Source organism: Capsicum annuum, chromosome 1, assembly GCF_002878395.1.
Source record: "Capsicum annuum cultivar UCD-10X-F1 chromosome 1, UCD10Xv1.1, whole genome shotgun sequence".
In the NCBI taxonomy this organism is placed as follows: Eukaryota; Viridiplantae; Streptophyta; class Magnoliopsida; order Solanales; family Solanaceae; genus Capsicum; species Capsicum annuum.
The window spans coordinates 95,823,609-95,845,832 of NC_061111.1; the positions used below are offsets into that span (position 1 = coordinate 95,823,609).

A 22,224-nucleotide genomic window follows, 5' to 3' on the forward strand; every position below is an offset into this window, starting at 1 on the left:
TCATATAAAATGATGTGACTAAGAAATACTACTGACCTTAGCCAAAATTTTCACTTATTGAATTTGGCGAATAGCTGATGATCTATGAGAGTCTGAAGTACTGTTCTAAGATGGTTTGCATGATCGCGCTCAGTGAAAGAATAGACCAGAATATCATTTATGAAGACTATGACAAACATGTCCAAGTACAGCTTGAACACACGGTTCATCAAATCCATAAAATCTACTAGGGCATTGGTAATACCAAATGACATGACTAAGAATTAAAAGTGACCATACGAAAGATGAAAAGCTATTTTTAGAATGTCACTTCCTCTAACTTTGAGTTGATGATAGCCGGATCTGAGGTCTATCTTAGAGAAATAGCTGGCACCCTAAAGTTGGTCAAACAATTCATTGATTCTGGGAAGAGGATACTTGTTCTTGACCGTGACCTTATTGAGTTGTCGGTAATCAATGCATATTCTGAGAGAACCGTCTTTTTTGCACATGAATAAGACTAGTGTGCCCTACGAGGAAATATTGGGTCTGATGAATCCCTTATCTAAGAGATCCTTCAACTATTTTTTTCAATTCTCTGAGTTCTGCTGGTGCCATTCTGTATGGAAGAATAGAGATAGGTTGGGTATCTGGAAGAAGATCAATACCAAAGTCTATTTCCCTTTCGAGAGGAATTTCTGGAAGATCTTCATAAAAGATATCTAAATATTAATTCACTACTGGGACTGATTCAAGGCTGGGATTTTTGAAACTAGTGTCCTTAACTTGAACAAAATGATAGACACATCCTTTAGATATCATTTTCCTTGCCCGAAGGTAGGAAATAAGCTAGCCTCTGAAAGCAGATACACTACCCTTCCACTCAAGGACAGGTTTATTTGGAAACTAAAACTGGACTATTTTGTTTATGTAGTCGATTGTGTCATAGCAGAAATGAAGCCAATCCATACCGAGAATGACATCAAAATCAGTCATCTCTAATTCGACTAAGTCTGCTGAAGTGACTTTCTAAAATATCATAATCAGGCAGTTCCTGTATACTCATCGGGCTATGATGGTTTTGCCCACTAGGGTAAAGACTAAGAAGGGATCTGCTAGAATTTTGAGACTGATTCCAAAATCAACTGCTATATAGGGAGTAACAAAAGCCAAAGAAGCTCCTAGATATAGCAAAGTGTAACCATGCACATGAAAGATCTGTAATGTACCAATAACTACATCAGGAGAATTTTCCTAATCTTGTCGGGTTTGAAGAGCATATAGTCTATTTGGGCATTCCCGCTAGTAGCACTGGTGGTGGCACCCTGCTGATTCGGGCAGTCGGACTGAGCTGAGGAGCAAAGTTGACTCTGATAACCTGTCTGAGAATAGTCTCTGACTCTGTGTCCTGGCATTCCACAACCAAAATAGACATCGCTTCCAGCTCTGCAAGCACCCTTGTAGTTCTTACCACAAGTCTGACAAAGGGAATTAGTTCGGGCATTGATGACACTGCCCTAAGACTTAAATCTTAGAACTCTATCTCTAAACTTAGGAGCTGGAGCACTAGTTGAAGAAGGAGATGGAACTGATGACTTAGGACGAAACTGAGAATGGTTTTCTCCTTCTGATTTAGGCTGACTAAGATTGAAGCTACCTTTTCTAGCTTTCTTGTTCTGCTTTTCCCTCTGCTTAATCTTTTGCTTCTCTATCTGCTGAGCATAGGTAATAAGTCTGGCTAAAGTTATGTCACTATTTAGTATGGCAGATCTGTACTCATTAACCACGCTATCATTTACCCCCTGAAGCGAACCTACTCATCTTGGCTCTGCCGTCTGCAACCACATAAGGGGCATATCTGGCTAATTGAGTAAACTTTAGAGAATAATCTTTCACAGTCATATTTCTCTGTATGAGGTTGATGAATTCTAGCACCTTAGCCTCTCTAAGCTCTTGGGGAAAGAACCTGTCTAAGAATGCAGTGACAAACTTCTCCCACTCTATAGGACCTGCATCATCTAACCTTTCTGATTTCTACTATTTGAACCAAGTATGAACCACATCCTACAACTGATACGCAGCTAGCTCAGCACTCTCAACAGTAGTCACCCTCATGATGTTTGTCACCTTTTGCACCTGATCTAGGAATCCTTGAGGGTCCTCATCTACTTTAGATCTATGGAAGAACGGAGGATTCATTCGGGTGAAGTCCCGAATCCTAGCTGCAGCTGAGTTGGCCACTAGGTTGGTCGGAATGACAACTGTTCACTCATTATGGGTAGCTACTGACTGAGCAAGAGTGGTAAATGTAGTCCTAAACTCTGCATAAGAAACATGATCGCCCAAAGGTTCTTCGGGCTAAGGGGCTGACTGATTTCTTCACTTAGGAGGCATATTCTGAAATAAAGAGAAAAAATGGATTAGACTGAGAGATTGACTTGTGATTATGCTCACTGGCATGACATGAATACTGAAAGAAGGGAAACTATTCCTTACTATATCATAGCCTCTTGCACATAAATATGGCGCGCAACATACCCATGTACAAGACTCTACTGGATGCGAGTTTCAGACTTTCTGGAATGCTACTGCTGCTACTGATCTGGGAGTGGTGTCTCTGAACCTATGGTGAAACATAAAAAGAAAACACTATGTCACAAATACGTCAATACAAAAGAATGTACTGAGTATACGTGTGAGGTAGGATGAATACATGGGACTTACATGCATGACTGATAATAACTGACTGACTAATATGAATGTGAGAGTGCATACACGAATACATAGTAACTGAGATCGTGAGAACATGATAACTGAATCTATCTACTGATGACATGAATAATTGTGTCTGATAGTCCTAAATCTGATGGAACTATCTGAGTTCTGTACTATGATTGAGTTGACTATATCTGACAGTCCTGAAATTTGAAGAACTAGCTGAGTTCTTTTACTAAGACTAATACTAAAACTGTGAGAGGTAGTGTTTAATCGACATACTTCTGATACGCCATTATGGCTGAGATGGGGTCCAATCTGTAACCCCAATTAGAAGGGTTTCAATACCGCACCACTGGTAAGGATAAGCTATGGGCGACCCTCATCTGATAGTGTCCCCTATATGAGAACGGTGGGGGCCTTATCTGATAGTGCTTATCCACCTCATCAACCCTCATCAACAGTGTTGATGTCTCAACCTATGCTGCCTACATAGTTCTGAAATGTAAGGATGACTGTTAAGGATCATACCCTTATCTGATAGTGTGTATCCCCATCCTTGGGTTAACTTAGTGCTAATTTCTACTCCCATCAGAATAGACACTAAACATAACTTACTACACTAGACATGAACTGAGTTACTGAATTCCGTTGACTAACGAAATATTACTGATTTCTGACAACTGATTGATTTCATGAGATCTTGGAGATTTCCTGAGTCATAAGACTATCTGAAGTCTAAGGATCATGGATTGACTGAGAGTATCATGAAAACATGACATGGTTTTGGGTACATAGCTAATATTTCTGGTACAAGTACCCCCAGGACTCAATGGAAGGAAGCTGACCAAGCATAACTTACTTGAACATATAACTAACATCATAATACATAATACATTTATAGAAACATTCAATCAAAACATATGATAGGCACAACTTGTACATACATGGGGATTTGATGATATCATACTGGTTGGGCATTGTTCCTTTATCTAGGCATTTAATCAAACACATGATAGGTATAGCACATATAGACAACATTATACAACAATTAATCATCATGATTCATCTCTAATTTCATCATCCTAGGGTTTATTCATAGGTTCACATGAATATACATCTATACAAATCAATTCCACATAAAATTGATCACCAAACTTGGATTTGAATTCAATTGATCATTATCAACATAAACAAAACTAACCCAACATGAAATTCATAAAGAAATCCATAACTTGAATTTAAAAAAGGGATTCTTGGGCTTCATGGATGAAAGGAGTCCATGAATGAACACTATGCATACCTTAGTTTATGATTTTGTGAAGATTGACGGTGAAACCTTCTTGAATTTGAATCCCCAATAGAAACTCTAGCTTATTCTTGAGAGAAACTTAAGAGAAAATAGTATATTTTGGGTGAATAATAGCTAAATCACGTGTTATTGGGTTTAAATAGGGGTAGGAAATTGACCCTTTTAACCCTGGACACGTCATTTAGTTTCAGTAAAATTTTCCCAAACTGGGCCCATAGCGCAACGCGATATTATTAAACCGTGTCACTAGAAATTGACAATTAGGAAATTGAGGAATGGCGCGATGTGGAGCCATCGTTTTGCCCCTTCCTTCGTGACCTGAAACTTTGGCGCGACGCGGGGGAAATCGCGCTGAGACACTAGAAAAAGGACAATTCTGAATTTAAGTGCAGGTGCGACGCACCATAATCATGGATACCTACTGAAAATCACCAAATGTCATTTCCTCTTGTGGTGCGGCACGCCACTGACTAATATGGTGCTGTTTTACGACAGAAACTTCAAATAGTAATAACTTCTTACCCAGTTATCTAATTTAAGTAAATCATATATCGATGGAAAGCTTATTGAATTTTTCATATGACAAAAAGTGAAAATCTTAATTATTCCTCATGGAATAATTATCCTTCACTTTAGAAGCTAATACTAGGTATTCTTGGGACAAAATTTCTTCTAGAAATCTTCAGGATATTACAGTTTGAGTCTCCCTATGGTGATACTCTTGGTGATGTTAAGTTAGGTAAGGACCAAACTCTTATTGTAAGTATGAAAGCACTAGTTTATCCTTTAGATGACGAGACTTATTCTTCTTGTAACAATAATTTATGTCTATCTAGTGCTAACCCTTATAACTTAAACACGGTTCCATTACCAATTCACAAGAGTACTCACACACTAGTGGACCCTTGTGAAAACTAAGGTGAGTCTATGTTGGTTAACAGGTTACCAACAACTAGTGAGGGAGCGCAAAATGATCAATCGGATGAAGATGACCTTGATTTGCTTGAAAGTATAGGAAACCCGAATTATGATTGTACTTGTGAAAATAGTTTTGTTCATCACTCCTTGGATGCCCATGATGGTGTAAAGCTAAGTGCGGGTTACCCTTTTGAAATAGAGTATAACTGAAACTCATACCCATGGCTACTTCTCTCATTTGAACCCGGTGCCATCTCAGAGTATGGTAGGTGTAGACTCATCCTTTGTTCTTCATTTCTTGAATATGATCTTTGCTTCTCATAATAGTTTATGTCTATGCAGGGACTACTCTCTTGAAAGAGAAAGTGTTCCATGCCTAGAAATTCTATCTACTCCTTCTTCGTGTGTAACCTATGTTGATCATACTAATGATGATGAACTTAAAATTATTAAGTACTTACATGAGGACACCCTAGTTGGAGTTTACTTGTGTGACACCTTTCTCTACCCTCTTTGTGCTCATGATATTTTCCATAGTGATATAGAGGGTATGCCTTATTTCGAGGACGGCACCATAGGGAAAAGTAGGAGTGGTCAAAACCTAAGACCTTGGTTACGACTACCATTTGATCCTAGTTCCAACTTAGGATGGGAAAGGATTATTCTCGGCTTAGGCTTATTTTGTTTTGATGTTTATCCGAGCCACTTTCTTTGTAATATTTGTACTAGTCTTTCCATGTTTAATACAAAGGACCCGTAGATATACTTTAAATTTGTTCCCCCTTGGCATGGCATGTTAATGTGTTTACTTTGTTATCCCTAACCCTCATGTCATGAGGATATGTGCTTATTTGTCTTCTCTTGTTTTGCAAGGTACGGATTCAAGGTCGAACCCTTTTCAAGAAGGGGGGGATAATATAAGTGCAATCATGTAGATGTACTTATGAGGTCATATGTTTCACTCAAGAATTGGTGTGTGTAAATAAAGTGAAAAGGAGCACCTAATGGACACCAAAACCATTCATACATAGAACTCCAAGGGTGCCTACTTGAAGCCATTCGTTAAAGGGTCTTTTTGGTCATTTCACCTTACTTTTGTAATATGCTATAAATAGAATCCTTTAGGGTTTTTAGTATTTATATTTTGATGAATATGAAAGTGTAACACTTAGAAATATTTCTCTTGAGAGAAAGGCCCTCCTTGGCCGAAATGATAACTAGGTTTCAACTTGAGTGTGGAATTACACATGTTGGAATCAACCTTGGAAACGGATGCTTGGGAGATCGAGGTCCCTCTTGTGCCAACGTAAGAGATAGGTGAATTTTTATATATAGTGTTAAGATTCTAAGAGTGAAATAAGCTCTTGGGTTCTTAAGATTATGCCTTCACGTAGTCTATCTATCTATCCTTTTGTTCATTTTAATATTGTAACCGTTGTGTGTCTTATTTGTGGAACCCGTGAGTTGTTGTTATAATATTGTTATTGTTCTTCGTGTTCTTCATCTTGTGTTGATAATATTAGTTTGAGGTGTCTGTTTTGGGGTTGAAACACACCCCTATATCTTGTTGTTGTTGTTGTTGTAGTGAATCCGAGAGTGGTCTCCAAAAGGTCCTCGGATCCTTAAGATTAGTGAACTGTTTTGGGGTGTGTTTCGTGTTCTCCTTGTTTGGATTGTATCATTTGGTATTAGAGCATGACTTGATCTTGTTTCCACCTTCACCTTACCCTCGTCTAATCTATATCTATAATATATTAAAAGTCTGAAGACCATCATATATTAAAAGTGTGAAGACGCTTAGAAAAATAATTTGAACTTTTTGTCCTTCATTGAAAGACTCTCCTTTAGACAAAATTGTCTTTTCACTATTTTCTTTAATTTATTATTTAATTATTTTTATTATATTAACTGGACTCCTAAAATATATGGGCCTCCTAAAATATATGGAAGGAGAATAAATTAATATTTTCCTTTGTACTGATCAATTAAAAAAATACTCCCAAAATAGGATAGAATAATACTCATAAAATAGGACGCTATTAAGGAAATACTTCTATAAATATGATTGATGCTCATCTAACTTGATTCGGTTGCATGTTTAGATTGGTTGATGCTTAATTTTCTAACCCAACATAATAGAATTCAACGTGTGTGTATATATATCTTCTTTGTTTTCATTCAAGTCATTCTTTGGTGTCAAAATTTTTGCTCAGACAAGAATTATTTTCATCAAAATTAAAGTGTTGTGATCACTATTATATTACTTGTTATAGTTTACAGGTCGTAGATGAATACAGGTGGTAGATGAATGTCGGACGGATTTGAGGAATTTTTGTAAGGTAAAAGTTAGATTTAATTGTATTATTTTTATATCTCTGTTTTGAGGTTTTTTTTGTGTAAAGGTAAAATTCAGTTGTATTATTTTTATATCTCTATTATCGTATTATTTTGTTATAGTTTACAGTAGGTGGTAGATGAATGTCAGACGACTTTGAGAAAGTTTTTCTATAAAGGTTAGATTGAATTATAATGCTTTGATGTCTCTATCATCGTATTATTTTGTTGCAGTTTACAAGTGGTAGATCAATGTCGATCGGCTTTGAGAATTTTTTTTGGTAAAGATTAGGTTTAATTAAATAAGTCCTCCAAAAGATGTTGAATTTAATTATTGTATTGATCTTTATTATTTAAACTCCTATTTAGTGTAATGTTTGAACTCAATAAAGTGATGTACACGCGCGAGGCGCGTACACCTAAACTAGTACCATAATATTTGGCTAGGTTATTTATAAATGGTTGTAGGATTAATTTTTTTTATATATATATATACTAGTTTAGTTTACGTGCTTTGCACGTGTGTTTCTCGTCAATTGAAAAAATTCTATATAAAAAATAAAATTATTAGCAAGTAGAAAGTTGACATAAAAATAAATTTTATATCTATTTAAATGATATATCTTGTACCAAAAATGAACGACAACCATTAAAGTCTATTAGTAAATATAATGACGTTATAGTTGCTTATATTAAAGTAAAAGAGAATTCTAGAGTTAGAATGACTAACCAATTTCTTGAGACGGAATGTATCGATTCAAGAATCTGATCAAAATTGTAAATAAGGCAATTTCAGTAATTGGCTATCAAGAATATATGACAATTTGTTATTGTAAATTTTAAGAATGTACTAAGATTTTAGAAAATTTACCTCAAATCACAAGTAAATTTGTCTCTTCAATCATAGATACTGTCAATATTTCACCAAAAAAATTCTAAATTAGCAGTTGTTCATCAAGAATACATTATAATTTATTAATGTAAAATTCAAGAATATTCTAAAATTTTGAAAAACGCATCTCAAATCACAAGCAAATTTATCTTCTTCAAGCATAGATACTATCAAGACTATGTACATGAAAAACATAATAAATCACAATCAAACTTTTCTCTTCAATCGTAAGATAATTTAAGATATCACGCACACGCACAAAAAATTTACTAATTAGCAATTGTCTATCAAGAACACATGATAATCATATATACAAGAAATTTAAGAAAAGTACAAAAAGGATGATGCAAAATACAACTCAATCAAAATAAGATGCAGAAGTAGAAATAGAAAAAAGACGTACGTTTCTTATAAAGTTTGTTTCGAAAATGTATGTTTGTAGAAGTCTTACGTTTTTAGAAAAGTTTGATGAAAATATTACTTTAATAGAATTAGAGAAAATGATCAAAATTCCCCCCCCCCCCCAACCTTTATCCCAAATTTCAACTACACACCTATACTTTGCGGGGGTCCTATGACCCCCCTAAACTATTTAAAATTGAAATTATAACATACTAAAAACTGACATAGCAAAGAGAGTGAAACTCAATCTCTTTAAGAGAGTGAGCACCCAAAGATTATTGAAACTTTTTTTTTAATCAACTCATAATTCTTGAGGGAAAATTAGTATTTAGAACACTCAAAAAACAATATTTTTCAAATCGAGTTAAACCCAAATCCAAATAAACTTTCACTTAATAGTGACACCACCGAAAAATTCTTGAATTATTGCCAGAAAATCAAGAATATTTCTTGATTATTTGAGAGGATTGCTTAAATGTCCCTATAGATAATTTTTTGACAAAATGGCTTTAATTAGTTCCCTTTAGATGTCAGATCTTGATATACCAGTGCGTTATCGAGACTGACGAACAATACCTGCTCTTGTTTCTTGGTTGCTATAAAAGAAAAAAATACAACCACTACATCAAGGGTGCAAAGATGGTTTACCACAAAAGAAAGATCACTACTGCCACACCACCTCGAACTAGAATTCGATGTGAGAGCAGATAACAACGATATCCATATAGGCTCAAATGCATTTCAAACATTCGACGAAGGAGCAGATAACAACAATACCCACATAAGCTCAAATGCATTTCAAACATTTGAAACACAACAATACCTATATAAGGTCACTGTCATGTTCCTGCCCACCAAACGTTTGATGAAATGCCAAGTTCAAATTGAAAAAACTGCTACTTTTTTTAAACAAAAGAATAGATATTTCATTAAACAACTCTTGATGCAACAACATATTCAGAATCCTAATTCAAACCATAGAAAAAACATCAATTTATGTATTCAAAGAGCTACAAGCCAAAACAAAACTACACATTTTAATCCCTTTCACTCCTAATTCTCCTAGCAAGCTGAATATCCTTTGGCATAATCGTAACCTTCTTAGCATAAATCACATAAAGATTTGTATTCTCAAATAAACCCACAATGTATGCTTCAGCTACCTCTTGTAATGCAGCAGCAGCAAAGATTTGGAACCTTAGATCCATCTTAAAGTTCTGAGCAATTTCACGAACCAAACGCTGGAATGGAAGCTTGCTAATTGTTTAAAGTGTTGATTTTCTTGCTGCCTTTGTTGCTAATTGCTTCTTTGGTGCTTTGCCTCATGTTGATTTATGAGTTGTTTGCTTCGTACGATCCATTGGAATGTTTAGTTTATGCTCTTGTAGAGTTTAGAATTGTTTGATTTGAGGATCTATAGAAATGAAATTGAGTTGAAGAAGAAAATGAATCAAAATGGGGAATGGGAAAGAGAGAGAAATTTTGTTGAGGAGAAAATAATTTATAAAGAGAAACGGAAAATATATAAAGTAAAAGAATTAATTGTTTAGATTAAAAAAAAGAAAAAATGACGTGGCATGACGTGGAAGCGCGTGCAGGACACTACTTAAAACAAAATCTGGGTATGAGCTTTTAGATGGGTTAATATTTCATTTTTAAGATGTTCACCCCCGTAAAGTATAGATATGTAGTTGAGATTTGGGGTAAAGGTTGGGGGGGGGGGGTGTTTGGCCATTTTCTCAATAGAATTATAACAATCCTTTTTTTTTTAATGTAACATAAAGTTTTAATTGATTTTGAATCGTAAAATACTATGATTCGAAAAGTGGTATGCTTGTAGAAGAAATCTTATCTTTTTAGAAAAGTTTGATGAAAATATTATTTAAATAGAATTATAACAATTCGTTTTTTACCTAAGGTAAAATTTTAATTGATTTAAAAAATATTAAATATTATGATTTCTTGAGATTTAATTTTTTAACACAATTTAATAGAGAAAAATTAAGTTTTAAAGGTAATTTGAAAAAAAGAATAACTAGTTATAATTAGTTCACGTATACTGTCAGCTAACAGTAGTTTATTAGCATTAGAAAAAATAATTTTTTTAAGGTAATTTGGACAAAGGAAATGACTTATTGCAAATTGTAGCTCATTAACATTAGGATTTCATTGGTATCTTTTAAAAAACTCACGTAAATTTATACTCTTTTTTCTTAATCTTACTAAATATTTTAGTACTTTTTTTCCACGTATAAAATCTAATAACATTAATTCTTCATATTTTACTCTTATATATTTTAGAATTTTTTTAATAACTAAATAATATTTTAGAAAAATGAGTGAAAACATAATTTCTCTAAAGTAAAGTCTTTTAATAAAGGACAAAAAATTCGAATCACATTTCTAAGGGTCTTCACACTTTGAATATATTATAAATAAATATAAATATAAATTGTAGATACATATATAGTTTTGCTTATGTAGTGATTACTAGAAAATAAATAAAAAATTCATTTATTTTCTTGAAAAATATTTTCTACCGAACGCACCCTTTATATTCTTGATTTTCCTAACAAAGATACGTCTCTTTCGTCTTTCTTCTCTTTTGTTATTTTATTGTTGTCCTATATAAGATAGCAAGCTTTCTAGGGGCTAATAATTTACGGCTTGCTTAAACTATTACTCAAATAAGAGCTTTGGTTTAGGCTCATCTAAACATGTGTTTGGTGTATTATTATTTTTTTTTTTGAAAGTGTGTTTAGGCTCATCTAAACATGTGTTTGGTGTATTGATTTTTTCTCTGGAAGGAAGTGTGTATGAGTTTTTTATTTCAAGAATCGGTTGGATACAATCAATTATATCGGATCATGACATGCCAATGTACATTCGCAAGTTAGATAGAACCCGTAATGTCTAACGCGAATCTTCTATATAAGTATAAACAATAAGGGCCCATTTGGCCATAATTTTTTTTTTTGCTTTTATTCCGAAAATATTTTTCACTTTTCCGAAAATGTGGTGTTTAGCCATGAAAATTCGAAAAATTATTCTGGAGTAGAATTCCAAAAAGTGAAAACAACTTTTCACAATTTTCCACTTCCATTTTCAACTTTCATTATTATTACATACAACCCCAATCTTTAAATTTTTACACAAACCCCTCTTATAACTACAACCAACCACCAAGAAAAAAAAAATTATTATTTGTTTTCTGTGGGACAATATTATTTTTAATTGTTATAGATATTCTAATCTCTTTTTCTTCTTTTAACTAATTTACTAATGTGAAGTAAAAAATAATAAATTGCAATCTATGGGGGAAATGAGAAATGTAATATTTTTTTCTTGCCATTCTAATTTTCTGTATATGTCATATAATAGCTATTATGATTTTAATAAATTATTAAAAAATGGTCAACAAAGTTGCATATCAAACATAACGTAACGATCCATATTTACGATACAATAATATTCAAGAAAAATCAATATCAACAATAAAGAAAAAGAAAAAAAATAGCACTAATCTATTCAGAAATAATTCATCCGTAATTTTTTTTAAAAGGACCAAATTCAATAAAATAATTAATTCAAGTGATAGTAATTAAGAATTTTCATCAACAAATTTAAGAATATATAAAATATATTTATATCCATTAATCATATTTATCAAAATATATTTTCTCTATTCAATTGATGGTTAGATAAACTTATTTAGCTCGTGCTTGGGATATTTTTATTCAAATTTTAGAAGAATAACAATCATAATAATTAGTTTGTTGTTAATTATTTTACTAATTGAAGACATATCAATTATTTTCTCAATATTTGGTTGTATGTTAGTAGGTAAATTAGTAGTTGAGTGATTTTGATAATTTTTTAAAGTTGAGGGCATAAAATCATATTTTTAAAAAGATTTTTCAAAAGTCTAAAAAATATTTTAAAAACACATGATCAAATACAACTTCAACTCCAGAAAAAAATAATTTTCATGTCTAAACGACTACTAAACAAAAATAAAGTTAACCCCCAACTTAGAATACTTATATAGTCTAAATTCTGTACCCACCAACCATTTTATACAAACTTTTGGATCAATGCTATGTGCGTTTAGCGACGGATATAGAGGCCTAATTACATGTTCTTGTTAACTCAGTACCTTCTATTAAACTATACACATAGTTAATATTATAAAATTACTTAGTTAATATTATAATATTTATTTAAAATCGTTATAAAAAAAGCATTTTAGAAATGACCTCTAAACCTCACCTCTTATGTAATGGCAAGGTTTGCACTCTATCCGTTTCAGAATTGTACTGAATGTTTTATTGTTGTTGTCAGGGACGTCTCAACTTTATCGGAGGACCTAAACTCTAACGAAAGACCTTAACTTAACAATCACAAGACATGTAAAACTATATTTCGTAATGAGCTGTTTCCGTTTTTATGCAAAGAAAAATTCTATGTAAAACTCTATTTAGTACTCCCTCTGTTTCATAATAAATGAATTGTCGGATTTTGGCACACAGATTAAGGAAAAAGCAATAAAGACATAAATTTAACTCAACTTTCCATTTTTATCCTAAAAAAAAACAAAAGTTGACCTTTAATAACTTTTCGAAAATTAATTGATTGTCAAATCATAAGAGTAACTTTGGAAAAAAATTTAATAATTCACTTATTTTGAAACACCAAAAAATACCTCAACAATTCACTTATTCTGAAATGAAGGGAGTATTTTTTTTTCAAAAAATATGAGTTCTTTCCTTTTTTATGCTAACAAAAGATTTTAGTAATTTTTTTGGTAGTATATATAACCAGTTCTATATGAAAATAAGAGGGTCCCTAATTATGGAATCCCAGACAATTGTTTAACTGATCTAATGGACAAGAGGTCCCAACAGTTCGTATAAAAATTCATAAACTATGAATTTTGAATCTTCTGATATTTTATGCTCTAACCGAATGCAACTTTAGAATATGAATTGTCACCGAAGACATGATAGAATGATAGGTCATATAAAATGTATTGTCTAAGAGTTGCGAGGTACTGAGGGTATATATACTGCTAATGTAATCTCTGATCTCTTTTCATGTCAGACTGTACTGACCGCATATTATTTATGCATAATAAATTACTACTCCCTTAGTTTCAAAACGAATGATTTACTTTTCTTTTTAATCAGTTTAAAAAAAATAATTTATTTTTTTTGGTTATATTTTAATTTCGACTTTCCACATGACATAGGACTACAAGATTAAAGAACATTTTGGTATATTTAACATAATTTTAATTTAAGGCCACAAGATTAAAAAATTTTCTTTATTTTCTTAAACTTTGTGTCAAATCAAAGTAGATCATTTTTTTTAAAACGAAGATAGTACTCCATGTTAAGAACAAGAAAAGTAAAAAAAATAAGAATTTAAGGCCTATATTGATAACCGAGGAGAAATATAATTGTGCAAAGTATTTAAAGTTACGGTTCCAACAAATTTTTTCTATACCTAAAGTTTAAATTTGAGATCTCTAATCTAAAATCTCTAATTTAAGGTTGAAGAACTACCATCACTACATCACAACATACGTTGGTTGTGCAGTGGAATTAAATACTCTCTTCTGCTTTCCTTAGTTGTCATAATTACTAAAATTAATCAATTCAATATATTTATCATTTTAAGAGTTTCAAAAATTATTAACTAATTTTCACAGTAACTCTTAATCTTCACAAAAAAAAAAAGATTAATATAGAAAAAAAATTATGTATTAATAAATTAAGTTTAAACAATAAGTATGAATTATTTAATTAAATTATTATAATTAATATTCTTAAAGCGCATGAAAAAATCAAACATCACAAGAGAGGAATAGAGGATTGGCGGTTAAGTAACCATTGATGGTATTTAATTTAAGATCATAAAATTTAAAGATATTTTTTTAATTTTTTTATATTAAATTAAGATAAATAAATTAAAATGAAAGAAATATTTTTATTCAATATTGTAAAAAGAGAAAAAGAAAAAGGAAAATACTGACTGGGCTGAAATATGTACAGGACTGGCATAGTATATTGGCAGTGAAAAAGAATAAATGAACAGATGAAAGAAAACAACACGAGCTAAGAAAAGTTTGGATTCGAAGTAAATGCCATTAAGCCTCTGACTTTCGACTTCTCTTTTTGTCTTTGTAAATCTTCTCCATTCTTACTTGTAACAGTGTGCATTCATGTGTTTTTGATCTGTATCTTTGTATATTGGTTTTACTTTCTTTTTTATTTTCTTTAAAAAATAATATACTTTTTATAATTTTCAATTTTAATTTTTATGTGACATGTTAAAGATTATAAAATTAAAGACATTTTAATACGTTCGATATATATTTAGTTTAGAATCCCAAAATTTAAATATGTTACTTTTTAAACTCTTTATCAAATCAAAATTAGGCAAACAAAACAATCTAAGTGGTCATTTGGTAGAAGGGATGGAATAAGTAAGAATATTCTATGAGGTAGACTATCTCATGGGATTATTTTATCCCTCTCTCTCTCCGGGGGATAGTAATCCCACTATTTTAGTACAAATGATTGGTTAAAATAATTCCAAGATTAAGAAATCCCTTCTACTAAACATGAGATAAAATTAAAATTTTATCTTGAAATTATTTTTCTTATTCTTCGTACCAAAAGATCCATAAAAATACAGTAATACTACTGTAGTAGTACTAACACTGCAATATCTGTTCTCTCTCTCTTGTCCACTTACTTTTTCTTCTCTCAGTGTGATTTAAAGTACTGGACGACTACTACAACAAGGTAACAAACATATTGTGACTGTTGCTCTCCTCTCCTATATGACCACTATTTTTTGTTTCCAAACCTTATTTGGAGAGTAAACGCTTTCAAATAAAGATTCGGGTTAGAGTCATATAGGATTTAGTGGGTTCGTCCGACCCCTTTTCAACAAAATACTATATTATTTATATATGGTTAAAATTATATTTTTTAATTTTTCATTTGATGTTCGATACCCGTATTGGAGCTCGACTAATCCAAATTCGCATCGGGTAGAGCCCATTCAAAGATTTTTCCATATCCAAGACGTGAACCTGAGATCTCTGTTTAAGGAAGGAGCAGTCCATCCACTATACCACGTCCTTTGGTAATTATTTTTTAACAATCCAAATCAGGGCCTAGTCGTGATGAGTATCTCAAGTCCGCCAAGGACTGGAGACCACCCATATTAACCAAGCCAACCAGAACACAATTTAACTAGCAGCGGATGAGTTCTGAACATATAAAAAAATAGATAAATCAATAGCATGAGAGATCTAATAAGAATCCATACACAGTTGTAACACCCCAGATTTTTTCCTTTGAAATTTTTGAATTTTGAGCTCACTGCCTAGGGTACGACTTTAGTAACGAGTCGTGAAGACTCTAGATGAGTCGTATAGTGTCATTCATAGCAAAACCAGTGTAGGTTTCCTAAGTTTATGTCCTGATCACGATTGGTACCTAACAAGTAGTAATGACTTATTACGAGTCGTGGTGTACAAGTTATGGGCAATCTAGTATAAGTGCCCAAAGCAATAATTGTGACGACGACAGGACTCTACAAGTCGTAAGGTCTGGTCACAAGTCATAGGTGTGACTTGTGACCAAACCAGTGAAGGCTGCCCAAGAGTCTACCCAGACTACGAGTCCAGGCTAAGATTCGTACCCAGTCGTCACGAGTTGTGACATGACCCGTAATGATTGAGAATTTTTTTTTGCACTTTTAAGTGGGGGCATTCTTGTCATTTTCCTCTTTCCTCAATTAAAACTGACGACGATTAAATACCTAAAAAGAGTTATTTTCATCTCTTTAATAATCATAAACTACTCTCTACTCCCTCAAAGTTCCTAAGTCAAGAACAACTAGGGGTTCTCAAGGTTGATCATCTAGGGCTCTAAGACTGGTTTTTTCTCCATAACTCTTGATATCTCAGGCATGTATCTCTCCCTAAACTCATATTTTCATTATGACATACAATGACTTGATATTTTCATGATTTTAATGTTTAATTTTAAATAAAGGATTGAGAGTTTTGGATGGTAATTATTTAAATATTTTTCCCATGATTTTGAATTGGTTATCTATGATTTATCTTGTGGTTTTGAACAGAATATATGTATGGGCATGGGAATGGGAAAGAGGACATGGGTTTCCCCAACTTTATGGTTTAAATGGTGTGGAATTGGCTTTATCCCCAACCTAACTTGTGTAATTGGTTTTGGAAACATGGATGCTTGCATAATTGAACTCATTTTTGGAACCTTACATTGCATAAAATGTTAATGAACCTTAAAATGGTTTTTGAAAGGCCTAGGTGGCCATGGATTGATTTTTAATTGGAAAACTTTGGAGTCATTTTGTCTAAATGATTTTGGAATGACACAATAGAATTGGCTTACAAGCGTAATACTTGGTATGAAAATACCAACGGTAAATGCCTAATTAAAGACTTCTTGGTAAATGAACGAGAATGTGTAAATGATTTTAATTTGAGCTTAAAGGAGGCTGTGTAGCTCGCAGTGGAAGGTGAAGGTTCCTGGGGGACCGATACTGCCGGCGTGGGGGCCTTGGTGGCCGTGTGCATAGTTCACACTTTATATACCTATATTTTTTTGGAATAGTTGGATCCTCGGTGGATTTGGACCTTCCGTAGATTTCTCCAGTTTGTGCAGCTAACACGCACTAGGGCTTTTTTGGTGGTGGGAGTCAGACCCATATAGCCCGTGGGTATTTTTAGGACGGTTAGAGCTATACAACCAAAGTTAAAGGTTTTGAAGTTCATGGTTAAACCTTTTTTCCTATCCACGTACTACGTATATATGTATATTTGTATGTATGTGAACATGTACATTAAATTTGTATTGAGTTTTAAATGACATTAGTTTATCCATTATCCTAAGTTATATGCTAGCGCTCACCCCGCTAACCATCCTACAATGCTACATTATTTTATAATGTAGGGTTCGAAGACACTTCTTTTACCTCTATGCAGTGTTAGGTAATTCAGTTGGTTGGCGGTGAAGTAGTGAGCTTCCATTCTTCGGAAATCTTGGTCATTCAATCTATTTCATTCCATATTTTAGAATTGAAGAGTTCACATTATCATGGTCATTGTCATTATCATTGTCACTGTCATGGTGGGGGACATGTCCTGACTTAGGTTGATATTTGACTTTCTTAGAGGCTTTTATGGACAACAAAGTGTGGGTGGATTTGGTATTATGGATTCGTAGATCTTATTCAGTTGATTTGTCTATCTTGTTATATATTTGAAATTTAATTCTACCTTTTTATATATCCGAAATTCGTAATTCATTCGTTTCTGGTTGTATTATGTTTTGATTAGCTAGGTTAATGAGGGTGATCTTTGATCCTTGGTGGACTTGGCATACCCGTCACGACTAGGCCCTGGTTCGGGTTGTAACAAGCTTGGTATCAAAGCGTAGGTTTAGTGTCCATGGTCATCCACAAAGCCATGTTAAGTAGAGTCTCTTTTATGGGTGTGTAGTGTGCCACACTTATAAGAGAGAGGCTACGGGGAATTTAGGATGTTTTCCTTTCCTGTGTTCTATTTTGGGCTATAGAGTCTAATGTCTTAAAATTCTCTAACTTTTAGTTTACTCACATTTCAGATCATGCCTCCCCGAAGATCTGGTGTTCGTGGAAACTTCTCTGGCACTTTTGCCTCACTTGAGGGAAATGGAGTGGACTCGCCCCATATATAAAGTGCAAACCCGGTCTAGGATCCTTCTTCCTGATTGTGCTGCTCCACCTAGGATTCCACCAGTCCCCACTGATCCTTCTCCAGTTGGTGACACTCATGCCCAGTCACCATAGGGAGACATCTCTAATGCCGAGTTTTGCCATTCTATTCATCTATTGACTCAGTTGGTGATATCTCAGTCCCGCTAGCCTGAACATGTGGTCGATTGCTCCTTCTTCTGAGGTCACCTGAGTTGGGAAGTTTATGAGGTTGAGCCCTCTGACCTTTAATGGTTCTAAGGTTGAGGAGGATCCTCAAGGTTTTATGGATAAGATAGAGAAGATATTTTGAGTTATACATGCTACTTATTTTAAAGGTGTAGAGTTTCCTGCATATTAGTTGAAGGATATAACTTATCAGTGGTAAGAGAAATATGAGCAGTCAAGGGGTGATGATACAAAGTCGGTATCATGGGATGAGTTTTCTGGTGCCTTCCTTGATTATTTCTTTTCTCAGGAGTTAAGGAAACCTAAGATAGAAGAGTTTGTGAATCTGAGATGGGAAATAATGCGTGTGAAGGAATATGCTTTGAAATTTCATCAGTTTTCTCACTATGCTCTGGAGTTGGTTCTAGCATGAGGCTAGGATGAGAAAGTTTACTTTGGGCTTGTCACGAGACTTGGTTTTGGAGTGTAAGGTTGCTATACTGAATAATAATATGGATATCTTAAGACTTATGGTATATATGGAACAAATTGAGGACAAGAAAAAAGCAGACAGAAATGAGAGAGAGACAATGTAAAAAGTTCAAATATTTAGAGCAGGGTAGAGGATAACAGAATAGTGGTAGAGATAGTAGAAAGTGGTCCAAGAAGAAGAATTGAGGGAGTAATAATTCCTATTCGAGGGATAGTGCCCTTTATCCTATGTCTGGTGATTATAACTTTTAAACTAACAATGGGTTTAAGGCATAAGGTGCCCAATCTCAAGCTAGTGGAGCTCAGTTAGTCCCATCTTATCCTCCTTACTGATTTTGTGGTTAGCTTCACCGTGGTTATTATGATGAGGGGAGAAATCTGTGTTTCAGTTGCTGTCAGCATGGGCATATGTAGAAGAATTATCCTATGGGTAGAGTAGACATGGGGGCTAATTAGGTCCTGGTTACCACTTCATCACCTCCCGTACCAAAAGGTGCTACCTCTTGTTCCAGAACTGGTCAAAATCGTCTCTATGCTCTTGCTACCCACCAGGAGTCTGGGGCATCTCCTGATATTGTTACTGGTAAATTAAAGCTCTTTTCTCATGATGTGTACTATTGTTTTAATCCTGAATCTACTTTTTCTTATGTGTCCCTTTATGTGGCTATTCATTTATTTTTTGTCCTGGGTGCTTTTTTGATTCCTTCTCTGTGTCTACCCTGATGGGTGAATTTGTTGTGTCTAAAAGAGACTTTAGAGGTTGTGTGGTATCTATATTTCATAGCGAAACCTTGTGGATTTGATAGAATTGGATATGGTGGATTTTAATATTATCTTGGGGGTGGATTGACTCCATTCGTGCTATGTTTTTCTAGATTGTCGGACCCGTAAGGTTAGTTTCTAATTTTCTAGTGAACTGGTAATTAAATGGGAAAGGAGTTCCTTAGAGCCAAAAGGGAGACTTATTTCGTGTCTTAGAACCCAAAAATTAATTTCCAAAGGGTGTCTTTATCATTTGGTTTGGGTTAAAGATGCTAGTTTTGAGGGTCCTACCTTTCAATCCATCTTTATGGTTAATGAGTTTCCTGAAGTATTTCTCAAGGATTTTCCTGATGTTCCTCCTGATAGGGAATAGATTTTGGGATTGATTTTCTACTGGTTACCCATCCTATCTCTATTTCTCCCTATAAAATGGCTCTGGTTGAGTTGAAAGAACTTAAGGAGCAGTTAAAAGATCTTATTGATAAAGGCTTCATTCATCCTAGTGTTTCTCCATGGGGTGCTCTTATTCTTTTCATAAGAAAGATGGGTCTCTTCGAATGTGCATAGATTATCGACAGTTGTATAAGGTGACAGTAAGGAATAAGTATCCTCTTCCTAGGGTTTAATCAGGTATTATAGAAGGTTTGTGAAGAGCTTCTCTTTTATTGCTGCTCCATTGACTAAGTTTACTCAAAAAAAGGTAAAGTTTCTGTGGTCCGATTCTTGTGACGATAATTTTGAAAATTTGAAAGATAAGTTGACTTCTGTGTTAGATTTAACCTTGCTCGAGGGTACTAGTGGTTTTGTGGGTTACTGTGATACATCTCGAGTAAGACTTGTCTATGTCATGATGTAGCGTGGTAAGGTGGTAATGTATGCTTCTAGACAACTTAAGTTTCATGAAAGGAATTATCCGACTCATGATCTAGAGTTAGCGCCTGTCATTTTTGTATTGAAGATTTGGATCCATTATCTGTATGGGGTACATGTTGATATATATTCAGACCATAAGATCTTGCAGCATGTGTCCACCCAGAAGGAGTTGAATCTCAAGAAAATAAGAAGGCTTGAGTTTCTCCAAGACTATGATATGAGTCTTCACTACTGTCCAGGTAAAGCTAATGTAGTTGCTGATACTTTTAGCAGTTTATCTACGAGGAACCTATCTCATGTGGAAGAGGAGAAGTGAGGGTTGGTGAAGGATATTAACTGGTTGGTTAATTTGGGAGTCCAACTTTTAGACTCTGAAGATAGAGACGTGATTGTTTAAGAAGTGGTTAAATTATCTCTTGATGCTGAGGTGAAGGAGAAGAAAGTTTTGGATCCTATTTTGATGTAGATTAAGGCTGATGTGGGCCAGTAGAAGGTGATGGTTTTTTAGATTGGTGGTGATGGTATCTTGAGGTACCAAGGTCGATTGTGTGTTCTAGATGTTGATGGGCTATGAGAAAGGATTTTCACTGAGGCTTATGTGTTGAGATATACAAATCATCCTTGTTCGATGAATTTGTATTATGACTTAAGGGAGATATATTGGTGAAACAATATAGAGAGAGATATGGCTAATTTCGTGGCTAAGTGTATGGTGTGTCAGCAAGTGAAGGTTGAGAACTTGAGACCGTGTGGAGTGTCTCAATAGATTGAGTTGCCCATGTGAAAATGGAAGGTGATCAACATGGATTTTATTGCCAGGCTTCCGCAGTCTCGGAATCAACATGATTTGATTTGGGTCATCGTGGATAAGATAACTCAGTCTGCTAACATTTTGCATATAAGGAGTAATTACTCTGGGGAGGATTATGCTATGTTGTTTATTCAGTAATTGTCAAGTTGCCTGGTGCTCCAGTTTCAATTATTTTGGATTGAGATACGCAGTTCTCTTCTTGCTTTTGGCATTCATTTCATCAAGGCTTGGGTACGCGGGTGAACCTTAGCACAATATTCCATTCTCAGACAAATAGACAAATAGAGAGGACCATTCAAACTTTGAAAGATATGTTAGGAGCCAATGTGATTAATTTTGGAGGCATTTGGGTGAATTATTCGCCTCTCATTGAGTTTGCATATAGTAACAGTTATCACTCTGTATTGGGATGACTCTTTTTAAAACTCTTTATAGTAGGAGGTGTAGATCTCCTATTGGGTGATTTGAGGTTGGTGAGACTAGATTGTTCAGTACAGACTTGGTTGATCAAGCCACGGAGAAGGTGAAAGTGATCAGGGATAGGCTTAAGAAAGATCAGAGCCGCCAAAAGTCCTATGCGGATGTGAGGCGAAGAAAGTTAGAGTTTGAGGTTGGCGATTGGATATTTTTGAAATTTTCTCCCATGAAGGGAGTGATAAGGTTTGGGAAGAAGGGTAAGATTAGCCACCATATGTGGGTCTGTACTTAATTTTGAGGAGATTAGGCAATGTTGCGTACGAACTGGATTTGCCTTTTAGTTTGGGTTCCATTCAC

At 34.1% G+C, this 22,224-nt stretch overlaps 1 pseudogene; it reads right to left on the reverse strand.

Annotated features, from left to right (window-relative positions):
* Positions 1-9,589: 9,589 nt before the first annotated feature.
* On the reverse strand, positions 9,590-10,006 carry LOC124897820 (annotated as a pseudogene).
* Positions 10,007-22,224: the final 12,218 nt, after the last annotated feature.